Here is a 14,881-nt window from a genome sequence, read left to right on the forward strand (position 1 = left end):
CCACTGACAGACTGAGGAGATCGTTCCTCACCCACACTATGCGACTCTTTAATTCCACCCAGGGGAGTAAATGCCAACATTATTCAAACTTATTGTCTGCTTTTACATGCATTCTTATTACTATTTAATTTAATATTGTTTTTTTTATCAGTATACTACTGCTGGATTATGTGAATTTCCCCTTGGGATTAATAAAGTATCTATCTATCTATCTATCTATCTATCTATCTATCTATCTATCTATCTATCTATCTATCTATCTATCTATCTATCTATCTATCTAGTCCGTATAACAACAACAACAACAACAACATTTATTTATATAGCACATTTTCATACAAACAGTAGCTCAAAGTGCTTTACATATTAAAGAATAGAAAAATGAAAGACACAATTATAAAACAAAATAAATCAACATTAACATGGAATAAGAGTAAGGTTCAATGGCCAGGGGACAGAAAAACAAAAACTCCAGACGGCTGGAGAAAAATAAAATCTGTAGGGATTCCAGACCATGAGACCGCCCAGTCCCCTCTGGGCATTCTACCTAACATAAATGAAACAGTCCTCTTTGGATTTAGGATTCTCACGGAAGGGCTTGATGATGATGATGGTCACGTAGACTTCTGCCTTTTAATCCGTCCATCATTGTTGGAGCATCATGAAGCTTTGAGTAGGTGGAGGTGGCACAGGCCACCACCACAAAGAAACCGGAAAAAGAAACAGAAAAGAGAGTAGGGGTCAGTACCGATTTTAGAGCCACCATGAATAGTTATTTTGAGGAAATTGAACATATAGAGTATCAGGATTAAGTTAAATTAAGATTAAAATGAAGTTATAAAAGGCCATGTTAAAGTAATGTGTTTTCAGCAGTGTTTTAAAGTGCTCTACTGTATCAGCCTGGCAATTCCTATTGGCAGGCTATTCCAGATTTTAGGTGCATAGCAGCAGAAGGCCGCCTCACCACTTCTTTTAAGTTTTGTTCTTGGAATTCTAAGGAGACACTCATTTGAGGATCTGAGGTTACGATTTGGAATATAAGGTGTCAGACATTCCGATATATAAGATGGGGGAGATTATTTAAGGCTTTATAAACCATAAGCAGAATTTTAAAGTCAATTCTGAATGACACAGGTAACCAGTGTAGTGACATTAAAACTGGAGAAATGTGTTCGATTTTCTTTTCCTAGTTAGGATTCTAGCAGCTGCATTCTGCACTCGTTGCAAACGATTTATATCTTTTTTGGGTAGTCCTGAGAGGAGTGCGTTACAGTAATCTAGTCGACTGAAAACAAACGCGTGAACTAATTTCTCAGCATCTTTCAGTGATATAAGAGGTCTAACTTTACTTATGTTTCTTAAGTGAAAAATGCTGTCCTAATGATCTGATTAATATGTGATTTAAAATTCAGATTACAGTCAACAATCACCCCTAAGCTTTTTACCTCCGTCTTGACTTTTAATCCTAATGTATCCAGTTTATTTCTAATAGCCTCATTGTATCCATTATTGCTGATCACTAAAATTTCAGTTTTCTCTTTATTTAACTTGAGAAAATTACTATTCATCCATTCTGAGATACTAGTCAGACATTGTGTTAGTGAATCAATAGAATCAGGAGCTATTGATAAGTACAGCTGTGTGTCATCAGCATAGCTGTGGTAGCTCACGTTGTGCCCTGAGATAATCTGACCTAACGGAAGCATGTAGATTGAGAATAACAGCGGACCCAGGATAGAGCCTTGTGGAACACCATATTGGATATCATGTGTCTTGAGTTGTAATTCCCACAACTAACAAAAATTTTCTCCCTGTCAGGTAGGATTCAAACCAATTTAAGACACTGCCAGAGAGGCCCACCCATTGACTAAGGCGATTTCTAAGAATGTTGTGATCAATGGTGTCAAATGCAGCACTCAGATCTAAGAGGATGAGAACAGATAAATGGCCTCTGTCTGCATTTCACCAAGTCATTTACTACTTTAACGAGTGCAGTTTCTGTGCTGTGATTTGTTCTAAAACCTGACTGAAATTTATCAAGAATAGCATGTTTATTTAGGTGGTCATTTAACTGCATAATGACTGCCTTCTCCAGAACTTTACTTAAGAAAGGCAGGTTAGAGATGGGTCTAAAATTTTCAAGAGCTGAGGGGTCAAGATTATGTTTCTTAAGTAGGGGTTTAACTACAGCAGTCTTAAGACAGTCTGGGAAGACCCCAGTATCTAGTGACCAGAACATTATCAATTAGCACGCCTGATACTTCTTTGAAAAACCTTGTTGGTATGGGTCAAGGACGCAGGTGGAGGGTTTTAATTGAGAGATTATTTTTTTAAATCAGGTAAATCTATCCTAGTGAAAGAGTTTAATTTGTTTATAACAGGATGCTGGGGTTTAGGAGGATCCTTAGTGTTGGGGAGATATACTATGTTATTTCTAATATCATTAATTTTTGATTGAAAATACAGCGACAGCCTCACAGGTTTCACTGGAAGCACTTAGGAGGCATTCCTTTGAGCTACCTGGGTTTAGTAGGCGATCAATTGTAGAAAATAAGACTCTGGGATTACTAGCATTGTTATTTATAATCTTGGAGAAATAGCAGCGTCTCTCAAGACGGACAGTGTTATTGTATTCTGTTATTTTGACTTTTAATATTTCGTGGTGGATAGTAAGTTTACTCTTCCTCCATTGACGCTCAGCTCTACGGCATGTTCTCTTTAAATCAGACACTCTTTGGGTCTTCCATGGTATAACAATGCTAGAAGATTTTTTCACTGTCTTTTCAGGTGCAACTATGTCAACAGCAGCTCTCACTTTAGAATTAAATCTTTCCACCTTACTATTTACATTATCCTCGCTATTATAGCTGGCACTATAAACGGACTGATTGCTTAAAATGTTTGTAAGTTTTAAAGCTGCTGCCGAATCAAAGAAGCATTTTTTAACAATATGCTTCTCGTGAGTGTTTTTATCATTATTTCTATATTAAAAAGTAGAAGAAAATGGTCTGATACACCAATATCAATGATCTGTTTTATATCAACTTTCAGTCCTTTAGTAATCACTAAGTCTAACGTATGACCTGCTTTATGTGTAGGCTGATTTATGAGTTGTCTCAAATCCAGGAGGTTCATAAATTCTTTTACTTTTAGATCACACTGATTATCTATATGAAAATTAAAGTCGCCAACTATTAGGAGTGTGTCATAATTAGTAATTAAAATTGACATTAAGTCAGAGAATTCCTCAAAAAACGACACGTTATATTTAGGAGGTTTATACACGGATAGTACTAGACTCGGTATATGCTTTGTCGGCCGAGCGTCACGTGATCACAACTGAGCCGATGGATATTTCTCTCTCTCGCAGCGGGACTGTGGGTAATCATCTCCCATGCTTGGTCTTAGTCGGCGTGCCTCAGTCATATAATCAACATCTGTACGAGTGTATAATGTTTATTATAGCATTGTGACCACATGTGTGTGCTGCAACATGTGAGTCCCTGTCATACACCCCATAACACGAAGCTGAGCAAAACCAGCTTTATTCAGCTTTAAACAGGAACAGCATGTTTATTTATTGAAGCGGGATCTACCGCTCTCCAATTAACATAATGGCAATTCAAAGGTGTTTGGATGTTGTATGTTGAATGTAACTAATATCACAACATTTACATTTACTTGCCAAAATAATTGTATTATTTTTAAAATTCCATAAGAATGGTTTTAATATTTCACAGTTCTTCACACACAGCCTGCATCAAATTACACTGTGTACTGGTCGCAGAATGGGCACTGCATGATGGCACCTTACGATTGCTCTCTCCACTCAGTTGTTGTCACTCTTGTTTTTCTTTTTTCTTTTCTTTGTGACTCCTGCAGAGACTCTCCATTTCAGTCAGTAACACCTCAAGTTCACATTCACTTAAGTCTAATTTTCTGCCATTTTTCCTTTGTTCTTCTATGGCTTGTAGTGAAGAGTTCACTTGGATAAATTTATAAGGTGAGTAGAACATGAATATTCAAAACAGGCATTTATAAGCCACAAATGCTTACTGACAAGAGGTGATGGGGAGCGGATGAAAGCATGTACCCAAAGAGATAGACTTAAGTTGATTTGATATTCCTAAGGGAACTTGGCATGGCACGTGATGTACATGTGTTTTTATAAATCTTATTTTACTTTGTGCAAACGCTGTTTCTGCATTTTGAGTGGGACAAAAATTTAAGTTTAAATCTTAGCAAGGTGTTATGCATGAGGGCCCTGGGCATCAGTAAGATGGAGTTGAGAGCAAAGGAGTTAACAAAAGCTGTGTTATTGGAAGGATGAGAACCTAGAGATTCTGGAAAGAAAGTTAAAGGAGATGAGAGAGAGAGATCAGGACCAACATCCGGAGATATAATCTAGCTCCCCCACCATATAAAATGGTTGATTCCTCTAACATCCAGTTACTGTTTGCATTAAAAATAATATGTGCATTAATACACAGTTGATGTTTTATGTTTGGTATGTTAATAACTTTTTTAGTTGTAATGTAACTTTGTTGTGACATCAGTGAGCAGCAAGTTATCAAGTTCAAGCAGGTTTAGGTTTATGTTGACTGGTACACATAGTGCAATGAAATTTCTACTTTTTACTTTAATAAACACAACAGTATACAGTATATTCAATGCAACATCATGCAATACAAAAGCACTCATACAGTTGTCAGTATGAGTGGCTGTTGAGTAGCCTTATGACCCATGCATAAAAACTACTCCTAAATCTAATAGTCTGCACGACGATGAGACTGGTAGCCTTAATGTAATTCAGAGAAAAATGTCTGTGCACTTTATTTACGTGACAAGCAAGAAAGCCAATTTACCATGTAATCAAAAACAGCAGGTGCTTTCAAAGAAAAATATAAACACTCTGGCTTTTTGTGTTTCTTGAAGATCTAATTAAGAAATGTGTAACCATATGGTTCAGTTATAATGAAGAATTAAAATTGCATGAACATATGTATGTAATTCAGTTAGAATAATAAAACAAAAGCAAAATTTTCATGCAGCATTGAAGATTAAACTAATGAGTGTTTAAAATGACAAGATAAACTTTCCTCATATTATATGTTCATAAGCAATAGTGATATCATGACTTGTGCAAATAAATACCTGAGATTTGCCATGAATGATACAAGTCTGACTACATGGTTAAACAAACCACAGTCCTTATCAGACCGACAGGTGTCAAACTTGACGTGACATGGCCAGGAATATTTTCTCATGAGTGTGTACACGCATGGGAGACAGCGAGATAGCTCTGATGATTGTAGTTACCCTCCTAACCAGGGGTTGCCACTGTTTCCTAATGCTTTCTCTCATCCTCGCCCTGAAGAACGGAACACTGACAGCCATTCCACATCTGACGTCACTTCCATTGTCCACATTCCTGGACCCGAAAATTCCTGCCTGGAAGCCATAAGATCAGCAGTTCGGCCATTTTGGAGTTAGTTCTGTTTGGAACTCGCATCTGAAAAGACAATTCTACAACTTGTTGCATATTTTTTTTTGCAAACCTTCAATTACCACTGTGTCCAGGGAATTGCCCCAACCCTTTCATGTTGTTATGTCTCCTTTTACAATATCAACAAACTATCGCCATATTTTCTTTACAAAAAATGATACGTGGCTACCACTCTGCTCATCGCAATCATATATTCTGCCTCACGTGTCTGTCTTCCCTCTTTATCATTTTTCTTTTCTTGGACATTGCAACAGATTAGCAGCAGCCATGGGAATTTAAATTAGTACTGAGTGAAACAATTGTGTTAGGTCTTAAAGTCGAATGAGAATTACAGTCTGGACACAGACAAAAATTTATAGTTTGTGAGTGCCACACTGGATGGATTGGAATTCCAACCAGGAAGAGAAGTGGTTCCTTGCGAAGAAGTGAGGCCATATTAGAAGGCCCTCAATCTTATTATGTTCTAACTACAGGTTAGCAGATGCAGTGTGATGTATAATTCAGATAAAAGCATGTGGACTCAGGAGACTCATTTTAATGTCAGGTGTAAATGTAATCCATCTAAGTTATATATTCTGTCACATATAGGCATCTGAGGATCATCCATTGGACTCTGCTGATGCATGCAATTCCAGCACCAGGTGAGTGGGGGCGCTGCCCCTAACTTTATTGTCTCTTTTACCTTCTGCAGTGCGAAGGAAAAGACCCGCCTCTTCCAGTTAAGAACTATAAGTACTGATGCGCCCGGAAGGAATGGCATCAGATGAGAAACAGGCCTCCTGCATGTCACACATCCCTGATCCTGACCAGGTTGATATACCCTTTAAAATATATAAGCCAAGCTGGCTAACCAGGCAGTTTGTGCTCCTGTTTTCCATTCTTGCGCCAAGCATTTTTCTTGAGGACTCCTCCACTCTTTTGTCCTGTGACAACAATCTATAAGCTGTATATGAAACACACAGGGGGTCTTTGAGGAAACTAATGGTCATTTGGGCTCTGTGTAACATGTCTTGAATATTGCAATATGTAATACAAAATATTACAGTATGTAACATGTTTCATAGTGAGCTGCATTAAAAAGGTCTTAAGGGCAGATTTAGCCCATGACATTTGAATTTATCACTTAAAAGCACATTTTAGTGAAAAAATATTTTTCCTCTAATATTGAATGACACAATGTTTAAGTTTTGCTATTTGCTGAATATTTTTAGAGATGTAGCAAAATTTTTGCAGACTTATTTTCACATTCAGTGAGAGGAGAATATTAAGAATATGCAAAATTGGCACAGACAATAATTGGGAGCAAGATATAAACCATGGGTGTTGGATCTGTGAGGCTACAGCAATAACCTACCATGTCTGGGTATGCAATTACAAGTAACATATTAATCAGAAAAGAGTACTGATCACTGTAGAGGGTGATTAAAGGAGAGGTTGTGGGTTCAGTTCCTGGGCATGATGTATGTATCATTCTTGTTCTTTGTTATCAGGCATTGCCTATTATTCTAGCGTGAGCATGAGGTGTTTGTTTGGAAAAAATAGGAATGCCAAGAGACAAAGCAAAATATTGAGGTACATATTAACATTTGGAATATAATCAGGTTTGGTTGTGATCCTGTTTTATAAAAAAATGGAAATGTGTGAAATGGAATGTGTCCATTGATGTACAGTGTACTTGTACTGAAATTTACAGTACAGTAAGTGATCTGTAGAAAAACTGAAAAATCATTTGGATTTGCAACAACAACTCAGATGGTGTAGAGGTTGCAAGGGGTGCAAGTTGTGTCTCAATAAATCATGTAATCTCATTGTACAGGTTCAAATCCAGGAGGAAGAAGTTCCTGAAACATGAAGAGGAAGAAGCAGGAGGTGACAGGAGGAAGAGGAAAAAGAAAAGGAAAACAACAACAGGTAAGAGCGGTTAAGAGCAGCATGTACAGTATTTGTATCAGAACATTACAATATTGCATTACACACTACCAAACAACACCACCACATAAGTATCATCTTACAATACACCACGGATCAGTAGCAGTGTACCTGGGCCTGTACCATACCAGCAGCAGATCAAGACTATACGGTTTTGAATTACAAATTGTATGCATTTTACCTGGTTTATGATATTTTTTCGCATTAGTTTTCTGGACTATTTTTCACATTTTTGAATATGCAGATTACAAATATGAAATTATTTCCAGTATGGATAATTATTTTCTGTTTTCAATTTAATTGATGATATGTTGCCATGCATTCCCCACACATTTCAAGGGGAGGAGCATAAAAAACTTAGCATATTTTTCAACCTCATTAAACATACTTGAAGACACTAACCTCAAATCCTCCTCACATGTTATTGGAAACACTACATAAGATAATGTCAAATTCTGTCATTGAGAAGTTTTCTGCAGGACTGTTGCAAATATTATTCACTTGGAATTCTCATATTAGCACCATAACCATTCACTGTTAAGCATAAGAGGAAAATAAAGCCACTTGGCTTGACTTGACTTGATCACCTGCAAGATATTGAATCAGAAAATGAATACTGTGTTAGTGTGTTCACCTTTTGTGTTGAGTAGCATTAACAAATAGATCAAATTCTGAATTTTGTATTGTTGATTTATTGAAAGTTTCATCATTATCAGAAAACATTATCTTCAGTAAGTGCAGAATTCATAGAAAGAAAGGGAATTATCAGAGAATAGTTAATTAGGTTTTTTTACTAAAATCATAATTTAAGCATCATTTCTTCTATTTTTAACTAATTTTTAAATTTAGTAGATAATAGAGAAAAGCTGTTGAAATACATAGTTGCCAAAACCCTAATATTTCTGACACTGTCAGCTATTATGCTATAAGCTTTAATTATAAGCTGATAAGTTCCAGGATGCACACTACAGCAGTTATTGTTAGATGTAGTCTGCAGCTAGTACGCAGTTCAAGTGTGCACTGCAAACCTGCTAAATAGGCTGCCCTGTTACAATAAATTATATATAGGCAGCTGAAGTGCTTCCGCAGTGAGACGTGTGGGAAGGGGAAACAGTAGCTTGTATAAAACAACAAAAAAATAGTTCTATAGCACATTTTCATACATTATAAAGCTTAAAGTGCTTTATATGATGTCAAATAGTTACAAGAAAAGAAAAACAAATTAAAATTAGGCAAAATAATAATGAATAAATCAATTCTGTCTTACATAAAATAGGAATATAATTTCTAGAGAGTCATTATACAGTATAGTTGTTTAAGTCTCTAAAGATAAGTTCAATTATAAGGTTAGATAACCTTAACCAGAAAAAAGTTGCTTTCTAGGTGTGGCTTAATTAACGCAATCTTTGGCCTTTAAAAATGTCAAGATTGATGATCCATTCTAAAAAATTGTAAGCAATTATCTAAAAAATAAACATGAGCAAACATGATCTGAAATGTCTGCAGGGGCATTTATGCTTCACTGGATGCTTAATCAAGCATGTGTAAAGTGTTTATAATTCATATCTTATATTTTCATGTGTAGATTGTCATGTTCTTGTGCAATCAAGTATTCATGTTAGAATTTTACTATTTTAAAGTATTAATGAACAATGAATAAGAATGTTAATGCAATACAAATTTAGCTGTAACTCAGTGAGTTTTGGAGTACCTGTGCATAAATTTAGTGGTGTGAGTTTGGGGATCAAAATAAAAACACAAAGAGGTCTAACAATGTTTTGATCAGTATATGTTTCTAAAGCAACTTTGATATATATTTTAGCCAGATATTTATAGCCAGATAAAGAATGTTGTAAAAAGCCAGAAGTACTGTGGGAAATCCATAGCTTAGGTTACAGAATAAAATACAAACTTTTTCATTATTCATAAGAAAATAAGATATTTTACTATTCAGTGATATCAGCTTGTTTGGTCATCTCATAGTTAGTTGTGTCAATGTCTCATCCATACAATTCTACAAAGTTGCTTTCACTGCAACAACCTTTTTTGGTGGTTTGGCCCAAACTTACACTACCCTTTGTGCAAAGCAGTGCTTATTCACTTCAGTGTTCAAATTATTTTCCCTTTGTTTTCATCCACATTCAAATGCATGTCTAACTTTTATCTGGAAGAACTTTCCTGCCTCAACTTCAATCAATTCGTAAGACATACCTGTATAATAGGCTCCACATAGTCCCTCCTCAAGACTAAGTAGACTGAACTGCTACTGATCCTACCCTTTACTCCTGCAATGTACTTCCATTCCCTTTTATAAACAGCTTCTGCTGTTGCCATGTCTTTTTTATGGCTTGTTTCTCAGAACTGGACACAGTTGAGGTCTCGTGAGTGCATGATAGAGAATGAGCATAATATTCTTCCATTTATACTTGATGCACTTATCAGCTTTTACTGCATGATGAATTATTCTTAAGAGCAAATACATATTACTACTGCTTCGCACTATACATACCTCTTATGTAATTACAAATAAAACAAGTACACTGACACTCTTTACCTTTCTACCTATTTTACCTTGAAATGGTGAATTTAAATGCAAAATAAGTCTCATATTACTTAAATATATGAATATTGGAATTTACAGTTCTTACTATATTTGTTTAAAAGTATTTAACAATTTCATGAAATTTTTGTGTGTGATTCCATTTCCTTCAAACTGTGTGATGATGCAAGTTCTGGTTCATGCTCCCATCTGGCTTCTGGGGATTTCTCGAACCAGACACCGTCGGTAATGTCATCGATGAGCTGGACAGTGAGACACAACAAAGCAAGGGGATGGTGCAAAAAAGTGCAAAAGTACTTTTATTAAAAACCAACCAAAACAGTGTCCAAATAAATAGTGCAGTGTTACAAAGAGTCATTGAATAAATAATCCATTAAATATATATAACGGGGATGTGGATCAGGTGTGGCGATTAGCACCTCCTGGGATCAATTCCGGATGTGTACAACTCCTCAACTGTGCACTTAAGCGAGGGCCGCCCGCAATCACAAAGTGCTAGGGAACCGCTCCGGCCACACTACCACGCCCCGTCTTTAAGCCGCGAGTGTGGCGATTATCTATCTAAAAAACTGACCTTTTCAATCTGAGCTGTGGACCCACTATGCCACACTGTGTTAGTAGGAAATTGTCCAGTCTTATCAGTACAACAGGTTATATATGAAAAGGCATAATTTCACTAGAATTGCAAATGTTTGCGACACTTAAATAAAGTAGCTACATCTTAATACAGCTAGTCTCGAATGGCCAGTTGAGATTTTCAAACAAGAATACACATCTGGGGACAACCCATAAAAATGTGTAGTGAATAGCGGTGAAATCCTGCATTGCAAAGGCTACACCCTCAGGACTTCTTCATAAAACACCTGCCACCGACTTCTCAAGTCCATGCATTTTAAACATCCACCGGGGGTTTCAGAGAGAGAGTCAAAGATACTGAAAGAATAGAATTGACGCTGACGAGAAAAAATTAAAATCTAAAATTATTGTTAGCCATTCAGGACCTCAATATCACAAGGTAAATGAAGCTTAATAATTAATTTACACGTTATAATGAGCGGCACTACAGTAAAAAACAGACAGACAGACACACACACACGCACAAGCACAGACCACTGCAGCTACTTCCCTTCACATGTTTGCCTCTGTCTGCTGTGATTTCTTTCAGTCATTTTAACCGTTACATTACTATATTGCTATATGATATAACAACAGCATAAGAGTACAGATAAGCATTGTGGTCTATGGAATTTGCAACATATTAAAACGCTGCAGCTATTTTGTCAAGTCATGTGTCAATTAGACAGTAATGTTAAATTTATTTAGTAATTTGTTTAGACATGCAGCCAGAGGGGTGCATGTTGTGCAGCCTCATCTGTGCAACTACTGGTACTGTTTGAGATATTTGTTGATTTGGGTATTTTGTTTACTGAAATCTGCGTCTCCTGTGACTCTTTGCATTCAGCTCTCTTAATGACAGTCCTTTTGACAGAGTGTGACACACAGTTTACTTCAAATGCATTTTTTGCGGTTCATATTTTCATTAATATAGCTGCCAATTCTTTTAATCTCACATTGATTCCTACACTATTATTGTAATACTGAACAAATGAGAGCACACACAAATACTGCAACAACATATTGCTCACTTTTGCCACTTGTCTATTGATGTCTTTGAACGCCAATGTATAGTCTGATGTTACAGATTTTTTCTTTGCATCAGGTTATGCTCATTTTTAAAATGTATAAATATGCACACGTAACACACATTTATGTATGTAATTTTTTTTTAGGAGACTTTTCAACTGTAAGACCGTACATCGTAAAATGAAGTTTGCTGTCTGTCAGAACTGGTTAATGAGAGCACATTTGCTGTTTGTAGTTCAAAATCACTGCCCCTAATTTGAGAGTCACCTTCACAAGGTGTTTGACTGGTTTAGAAATGTGACACTCAGTGAGGCGTGTAATTGTTGCCACCCATGTTAAGCAAAATTCACTCACGGTTTTCTCCAGACATAAATATCACAAGTCTGATACCAGCGAAATTATAGTAAATATGAAACAGAGTTTTTGGTTTTAGAGAACAGAATGGTGCACAAAACAAAAAAAGAACATACCAAACCAGAATGAGCATTATTGTTTAATTAACATTCACACAGCTCCTTGAGTTACTACTGTGAAATACTTCCTTGGTGTCACACAAAGATAACTTACATGGGTTAATAATCCTTTTTTTTCTATCTGTTACTATATAAACAGCTTTAAATAATGATATATTATGCTTTGTATAACTCCTTATGAACATTTAAAATACTGTAAAATGTAAAGGGCAGGGAAATATGTTATCTTTTTAAGTTTGAACATGATCTATTTATTCTCATCATTCAAATACCTCACCTTCACCTCACCCTCATCTTACAAGACACTGCAAATGCTCATCTTGTCATAGCAAGAACTATATGGAAAGGAAGCATAAAATAAAATTAAAATGCAGCATCTACAAAGAAGGCACAGCAATTGGCATTCACAGTGGGGTGCAGGTGCTGTGATGTGGCAGTGCTACCCTCTGCAGAACTCACACATTTACATGCAAATAAAAAGCTCTAAAAATGCTTAAATCTTATGCCTGTAATTGTTGCAGACTGAATAGTATTCTACACACTATTGTCCACATGACAGTGTTACAATCCCCATAGATTCAGGTTTTGCAATGTTTTATTTTATTTTATTAACTGTACTTTGTCTTCATATTGACTATTGCTAAAAAATAAAAAATGTGTTTATGTATAATTAAGCTAAATTGTAGCTGCAGTATACTTTACTCCTTGTAAGTTTGTAGTTAGGAGCAGGTGTACAATAGTGAGAGTCAGGAAGAAGAGTCTATTTTCACAGTCAAGCTCAGGACAGTTATAGAAATGAATACTTTTACAAACATGAATACAATCCTCTCACTATGTATTTCATATTTCAAAGTATACATTAGTGGGGGAGGAACAGAAAAAGATCTGATCAAAAAAACAAGTAGAATAATGCAAACATTAGCATGAGACATATAGAAATGAGCATTACAATTTGAAAGACTGCCGAGATTTTAATGAAAGTGCCCTGAAATGAACTATTTCTGTCTAGGGTTAAATTGTAGGTTCATAAAAGTCATGGATGCTAAATGACAGTGAATAAGCAGTGCTCTAAAATGACACTGATGTGTCAAAGAAAAATTAATGAAACTGTCTGGAGTCACCATACTGACACTTTTTATTAGTCTCAAACTAATCTGAGCTTCAGATTTAGTACAATATATTATATCAGTACTTCTGGGAAAAATAATTCCTAGTGAGAAACTAGTAATGCAATTAAGTTCCTATCATTTCTTATTATTGCAGCCAAAAACATGGCATAACTTACAGTTTCTGAGATGCATTGCAGCCCATTTCTCAAGAAGTCAAACAGGACACAATACCATCAGACTTCCAACATGGTACCAGTGCTTGCCATCTTGTGGTGCAAGAAGAAAAACTTGAAACTCAACATCAGCAAGACAAAAGAACCAGTGGTGGACTTCTGATGTGCCAAGAAGCCTCTAAGACAGCCACCATTTAAGGGGAGGACATGGAAGTTGTGCAGAGCTACAAATACCCGGGGGTTTACATAAATCACAACTGGACTGGTATGATAATACAGTGATACTGTACAAGAAGGACTGGAGGAGTCTGTACTTGTTAAAGAGACTCAGATCTTTTGATGTATGCAGCATGATGCTGGAAATGTTCAACCAGTCCACAGTAGTCAGTGTGGCGTGGTGTTCAACACTGCAGTCTCCTGAGAAAGCAACCTGAGCACAAAAGAAGCCTGGAAAGCCTGCTTCTTTACAAGGTAAGACCCTGGACACACTGTAAGCTGTTGTGGAAAAGAGGACAATTGGCAAAATTGGGTGCCATCATGAAAAATACCCTCCATGCACTCCAGGAGGTGCTATCTTGGAGCAGTATCAGCCACAGGATCATTCCACCATGGTGTGCTAAGAACTGCCTCTGGGGTTATTTTCTGGCCACTGCTATCAAGTAATTTAACACTTCCACTTGATGAACTCATTAGGTTTGCTTTATTTATTTATCTATTTATTTATTAGTTTGTTGATTGATTGATTAATTGGATGCATTATGTGTCCTGTGAGTCTCTATTCATGTTTTTATGTTTTCGGCTGCTGTATTTGAATTTCCCCATGGGATTAATAAAGTTTATATAATTTAATCTAATTTCATTTAATCTAATCTAATCTAACCTACTTCTGTGCACATATGTACACACACCACTTGCAATCAGTGATAAATACCACCTATGCTGGAAGTAAAACTGGCATCACAGTAGATGTTCAACTGATAATAAAACTAACATCTGTTATGACCCTGATGACCTTAGCCCCCCCTTAGCTCTGATGCATGTACTATTGTAATTTATTGTAATCATATGAAGTACTTATCAACACTTTGAAATGACTATTTGTTTTTGTTCACCAGTTCCTGACTCACTGTTACTGACCAACTCATATTATTATACAAGACATCAAGCTTTTTATTCCAATTTTTGGCCCTCTAGACCAGAAATGTCCTCACTTTTAGGCAATGTTTGAACCATGTTTTGTGCAGGAAATTATACACATTATTAAAAAGAGTTAACTAATTGTTATCTTCACGAAAAATGACCTGAAGGACTTGAAGATGTTCATGCCACATCAACCAAACACAAGGGTTCACCCTGCAATGAGATACGAAGGGAATATTTCAACTTTAAATATTTCAAATGAAGCACACATTTTAATATTTAACATTGTTTATTCCATTTTTTTCTTGTTTATTATGTACTTCATGAAATAAATCATTATATTTGTT

Source organism: Polypterus senegalus, chromosome 1 (assembly GCF_016835505.1).
Source record: "Polypterus senegalus isolate Bchr_013 chromosome 1, ASM1683550v1, whole genome shotgun sequence".
In the NCBI taxonomy this organism is placed as follows: domain Eukaryota; kingdom Metazoa; phylum Chordata; class Cladistia; order Polypteriformes; family Polypteridae; genus Polypterus; species Polypterus senegalus.